Source organism: Anas platyrhynchos, chromosome 11, assembly GCF_047663525.1.
Source record: "Anas platyrhynchos isolate ZD024472 breed Pekin duck chromosome 11, IASCAAS_PekinDuck_T2T, whole genome shotgun sequence".
Lineage (NCBI taxonomy): Eukaryota > Metazoa > Chordata > Aves > Anseriformes > Anatidae > Anas > Anas platyrhynchos.
In genome coordinates this window covers 15,166,806-15,173,661 of record NC_092597.1, presented here as the reverse complement: position 1 = coordinate 15,173,661, position 6,856 = coordinate 15,166,806, and positions in this window count along the sequence as shown.

The following is a 6,856-nucleotide window of genomic DNA, read 5'->3' as shown; positions in this document are numbered from 1 at the left end:
TATTTAATTTGTAGGACAAAGCCGTGAAGAAACTTCCACGGTAGTTTTTGGAAACTGATTTTTAGCTGGAAACACTACAGGGTTTTCAAAATCTTTCACGACAAGAGTAGTGATTTAGGAAAAAAAAAAAAAAAAGAAAGAAAGAAAAAAAGAAAAAAAGTCAAGTCTTAAGATGTCATTTGGTAAGTTTAAGTTCAACAGATCAACTGATATGACTGCCTCTTAGAGAAAGGAACTTGACCCAGAACATATCTATACGCTACGTACTATACACAAACTAATTCTTGCATAGTTATTTCAACTGAGAAAGGTCTAGAATCTGGCCATAGGAATACGAATAGATTAAACCATGCTCGATCAAACTATCTGGTAAAAACATGATGCAACTCCTAAAAGTAATCTAGTCCACAGCAAGTGTCAAAATTGCCATTGGATGAGTCAGGGCTAAATTTATCACCTCCAAATGCCTACCTTTCAATGCACAGCCGGTTTACTTCTCAAGCTTTCAAATGTATAGGCTGCTCATTTGTATGCAGCTGCCACAGAGCAGTCTCAAGATTCGTGTCTCAAACTTCTCCTGGTGCCTGTGTCCATACAGCCAAATGCCATGTGGAAAACTTCTTCCTTACCACTCTGTCAGCATATTCCAGTGCTGATTCGCACCATGATTGTTTATTGAGTCCTCTTTCAGCTTCTGAGTAGGAACTGTCAGGGCATATTTTTTGTGGTACATAAACGTCAGTAGAAGGGTTCACTGCTTGAATCTATTGTATTGAGATCTATCAAATTTTCATTAAATAATAAATTATAAGCATCTGCTGGCAGAAAAGATCCCTAAAATATGGCATGTTTGAAGTGTTTGTTCAAAAGCACATGTTCTTTTCCTTACATTCTCATCTCTCACCCTGTGAACAAAGCACTACCAAGCCTTCCAGCTCCATTATTCCTTTCCATTTTGGACAGAGGAACACCCAAGTCCATCCATAATTGTACTGAACATGTGAAGTCTGCTATTCTGCCCTTTCCACTACAGAAATCTTTATTTCTAGTAGCTACAGATACTTCTCATTCCAGCTTTGCTTCTCTGTGCCAAAGTACCCTGGCTTCTGTTTCAGTCTTTATAAAGAAAATAACATCTCCAGCATTCTTGTTTCTCTTGGAGCTCTAGCAACTCAAAGCCACCAAACTGACCTTTTCCTCCAACAGCAGTGTCTAAAAACTTTCCATCAAACAGAGGGTCAGGTGTGAGACCCTGAATTTTAGCTTTTCAAAGGGGAAAAAAAATGCAATTTTGAGTCTGAGTATATTGTAGTGTGACATTTTGTATATCAGACACCAGTTCTAGAAACTTGTTCAGTTAGTGCAGCCCATAACCACTGACCAACTTCCCCAACAGCAAAGAGTTCAAAACTTGGCTTTATGTCAAAAAAAAAATATAGTCAAAGAGCAAAGTGTCTTACTGAGTGTAAACCTTCAGTTTAAAAGCAGGAGTCCTCCAACACATGTATGTCCTAAAAGCTTAAAGTATTCTTGTGGAGGAGGAAGGGAAAAGAATTTCAACTGTATGTAAAACTCCATGTACCAGAAGATCAATATGAAAATGAAGGTAGGCATAGGGTGTCTTTAACAACATAATTACTAATCAGTGTACTAGAAAGTGGTGCTGATAAACTGCTGTCACCAGAATAAGCATAACCTCTCAGCTTCCTGTCACATAATCAATTATATTCATTTTTTTGTTGCTGGAAAAGCATTTTTTCTTTATTTTTCCTGAATTTTATAAATGGTAACATCTTTATGAGGCATGTGTGTGCCACTGCTTGTAGAAATTCATGCAAGTATTCAAATATTTAGCAACATTAGATATCAGTTTGAGATTGAAAAACAAGTACACCCCACTTAAACTGCAGCTAAGCATAGCAAAGCAAAATGGATTAACAAAAACTTGAAAATTTAGATTCCTTCCCATGCAGAAGTTGTCACAGAATCATACGTATTGCTCCATGTGATTCCTAGGGTTCTGGTCTTGCATTTCATCTGAAAGACAAGCTCTTCAGCAGCACAGTGTCAAGACCAATGATCCTTCACCACACTATAACATTCCTGTGTCAGAAACTAAGTGGTTTTTGTCCAAATGGTCATTTTCAGATAGGTAGCCCAATTCTTTCTCAAATCACCAGCCTTATGCCACATGATGGATTCCTCACTGGTAATCCTGTCCTCAGCAACAGACCAGATCCCCGTGTGTGGCCACCAGACTGGTGAGACTCAACTCACAAGCCATAAAGTGGGGGTGGTGTTTGTCAGCTTCTTTGTTAGACTATTGCTGGATCAATAGTCTATATTTATAATACAGATGTTTCTCTTCAGTCTCTCTACTAAATGGCAGTAGATCAGTCTTGATGTCAGTACTAAGAAGGCATTTGTAAGTGTGCCAGCAAAAGAGTACTGTGGAGGACATAAATATGCTTATTTATTAATGGTCAGCTTCAAAATAGGAGACTAACTGACCACTAGGTCTTTGCGTCTACTTTTAGTCTGGGAAACAGCTCTTACCTTTAATAACTGCCTCCTAAATCAGAACAAATTGTAGAGCTTAACATTATATTGAGACATAGCTGATTTTATTTTAAATCAAAGGAATTAAATTAATCTATACAAATATAGGTAGGTGAACCTTAAGCAAGCACATGAAGATCAATGCAAGGATTAAGAGACTCTATTTATAGCTCATGGAAGCATTGCTCATGTGTTCGCATATGGCTCTGCCAAGCAGCAAACTTTCATTGCATTATGATGCCAGCTACAAAATACCATCCTGGTACAAAACGACTTGTGTCATTCAGTTCTATTGAGCTAAGCTGACAAATTCTTTACAGTATACTTCCTGTAAGTGCAATTACATTTTTAAGGCAGAAGTCAGTAGCCTATTGTCCAGAAAAAGATGGATTGAAAAAATGAAATGAAAGATGAATTGAAAGATGAATTAGAAGATGAATTAAAAGCTTCATGTTTGGGACTTTTGTTCCATGTGTTCATTTGCTGAGAGAGCAGCTTAGATCACAACTAACTGCAACCTCCTTAAATCCAACCTATTCTATTTCTGAATTTCTGTTGTAACTCACAGAGTGCATGGTGCACCAGAGGCAATATAAAGTAGTTCATACGGTACGCACTGGGGATCAGGAGGGCACGTGCTAATGATCTGCTGAGGATTTGGGGGATTCTCCAGCAGCAGTCACACTAGTACAGAAGCAAGCAAGAAGGAGTTAGTGATCAGTGTTTATTTCATTTGCAAAACTCAGTATCAGTACCCCCAAAATAGAGCTGTGTTCTGTGCTATAGGCTGTTTACTAACCAGTGAATAATCTTAAGAGGGAAAGAGATATTTCAGAATAAATTTAATAGGCATTACAATAAAAGGAGTATGTATGTCACTTGTGCTATTTGACTTAAACTGCAAGTGGCAAGAGTGTGGCTTCTCAGTAAGAATCTTGTTAATCATGTGGAAATCAAAGTGCTAACTAAACACCTTGTTAGAAGTCAAGGAGCTGTGTGTGCTGTCTGAAATGCTACTGTGCCTCAACAGACTGCATGTACTTATCAGTGACTGAAAAGTAAATAGGTTCACAAAACATTTGCTGTTCAATCATAAAGATATGTTGCTAATAACTAATAAGTAATAAGAGATTTTTCCCTCATTTGCTTCCCCAGCTATGCAGTAACAGAACATACGTAGATATTTTAAAAATATGGCATAGTATAATAGTTTTCATAGGGCCAGCTATGTCAGTATTTGAAATGCAATTTAAAATAGATATGTGGTGAGTAGAATCCTCTACGGCTTAATTAATTGGTTTCATAAATCACTTTCAGATAAGTGATGTAAAGAATATTATTTGTAGAGTATCTTTGGAATGTATAAATGTGCAGAATGAAAATGTGTAGAATGAAGATGTGCAGAATGAAAGCTGTCTCTGCAGCTGGGGTGTTGCAAAATTTCCATGTAATGTTTGTGCCAGCTTGTGCCAGATGTTTATACACATCTTTCAGTTAGGATTCTGAAAATATTTCCAGGACTATATTTATTAGCAGGAATGTTTATAGCAATGATGCACTACAAGCAACAATTACAATATATTAACAGAGATTAGGTAGAAATTATGAGTATTATCACTAAAAACTGGAGGAGTATATCAATATAACCGGGGAAACAAGGTACATAAAAACCTTAATGCTCCAGGAAAACTAAGCAGCACAGCAGAAAATGCACATTTAAATGCTCACATAAAAGAAGTACTTGGAGAAATGATAGGGAAAAGAATTATTGAAAAAAATTCCCTGACCTTTAGTGGTCCTCAGATGTAAAACTCAGATTTTGTTTTCTGTGCTTTCATGGGTCCAGAGATAACTTTATTGTTATTATTTGAAGGCATTGTTGCTACAGATTTACACATTTGAATAATTTTGAAGCTAATAGTGATTCAGTTATGTGAATGGAACTACGTATGTGTGGCATCCACAGCACTGGCATGGTAACAACTTCTAAGAATCTAATTGAGCACAGAAAGGAAAAGTTGTCAAATGGTCCCAACCGGAAAGTTTAATCAGAAACAAACCTATGATTTACGCTGAATTATTCTCTTCCCTCATGAAGCAGAGAAGGGATGCGAGCTGCTTATGAGAACAATTACTAATCCCTGTAAAAATATGTGCCAGCTCTAAAACTCAGATCATAACAAGGACTTAGAACATACACAAAGCTGAGTTCATGTGGGGAAACGAAGGAAAGGGAGGAGAATTTAAATAATCTCAGGAACAAAAGATTGAAAACAATATGCTTTGTAACCCAAACCCTGCTGATGGCTCTCACAGAACTGGCCGGGTTTAACTGGCAGGGAAGGACAGGGCCTCTGGGCAGGCATTCCTGTGTCTCTGGGACATCCCTGGCATCACAAGTATCTCAGAAATCCCCACAGTTTGATCACCAAATTCTCCAGTTCTTCTACAGTGTATGTAAATCCAGTCTCTCTTCTACCTTCCTGATGATGGGTAAAGGAAGATCATAATTTAGGAAGCTCTATGAATTTCCATAGCAAAAAGACACAGCCTGAACTATCTCAGGCCATTACGTAGACCTTGGAAGTGTGTTGCTCAAAAGCGTGGACACTCCCTGACCTTCTGTTTTGCTGGCCAGTGATCAAGACAACCTTCGCAGTATATAATATAATACTGTTGAACTTTTGTCTGCAGCCCTTGATTTGTAGCCATTCTGTTACATGAGATCAAACAAAAAGTTCTGCTTGGGCCAATTTGCAACCACTTATGTTATTTTTTTTCTCTGTGTATTAATTTATACAATATTTCCTAGATAAAAACAGAGCATAATAATAAGAAAAAAAAAAAAAAAAAGAAATGGGGCAGCATTTTAGCAACTTTCATATGTAACCCCTTTGGGGAAAAGCATTGTGCATTATTTCTGATTTGGACCAGTGAATACAATCCTGTGACATCATATTTAAAAACGGCTATGATCTATCTACTGACAATGCCAAAGAAAAGCCAGATGATTTTTTTAAAGAAGGAAAATGGCATGAAGATGAAACAAGGTTTCATCTTACAAGGTGAAACAAATGTCTGAGGCTTATTGGCTACATGAAGAAAAAAAAAATCAAGGGAAATTTGTTATTTAATATTCTCTTAGCTCTCACTTCCAAAACTGTTTGAATTAATCCATTTAGCTTTTAGCTTAACAAGTCTGATGGGTATCAAGGTCACATTTCTCCTTTCCTTTGTCTCTTTTCATGTTTGTTTATTGTTTTTGTTTTTAGACACTGGATTTCTTTCATACTATTTTTATTGTTGTTCTTTTCCTCATTTTCACTCTCAACTTTCTTTCTCAGGCTGTTTCATGGGTCTTTATCATTATTTCTTTTAATTTTTATTTTTTTCTTGCATAGCTTTTTCTTTCTATGATTATCTATGAATATCTTATGTATTCTGTCTGCCCCAGCCACTGTTCTTTTAATTTATTGGCCCACCTTTCCCCCTTTTTTTCCTCAGCCCTCTTCCAGCCTTGTTAACTTTCTCTGGTGTGTTAATGACAGCATGTGTGCATTTTCACAGTTCTGTATAAGCAGGACAGTTGTGTCTGTTGGCTCTCAGTTGACAAGCTAACTTGTCAGTGATCACAGAAAGGTAAAAGGAGAAAGACAACAATGCAGGAAACTCATTAATGTCCAGATCATCCTATAACAATATATATATATATACTCCCAGAAAACATTTTTTTTCTGTCCATGTTGTCACCATTTTCCTCTTTTTTTTCCTTTGCCCATTTTGAGTGACAAGTGATTCTTTTCATTTTTTAAAAACTCCCCCTAAAATGGATTCTCAAGATGATCCTTTGGGGTTCCCCAGAATGGAAATGGTATGAGACAGCAAAGCAGCAAGCTGCGGTACATCTCAGCTTCCGGAGCTTCCAGTCCCTAACCTAGCAGAGGAAATTTGGGTTTCTTCCCCTTTCCTCCCTTTGTCCACCTTGGGACCAGGAAAGTGCAGAGGTGCTAGCTTCGTTCTCCCAAGTCAGCAGCATGACTTTACTTTTAAATATAGCCTGTGTGCAAAGCTGCTTGCTGCTTTATGGTTGGTATACTATATCTTCTTGTGCCCTTTGCCCCGCTGAAATTGCTTCCATCTTGCTTAAGGTTCTCTAAAATTTGTTCTGCGAAACAGACCACATTTGCTCGGTCTCAGTTTTGTCCTAATTATAAACCTAAACGCAGAGCGGTGACATATTATATTCCTCTTTTAGCCACACGCTTCCATAAATGCTGACAAGCCAGGAGCTCTGATA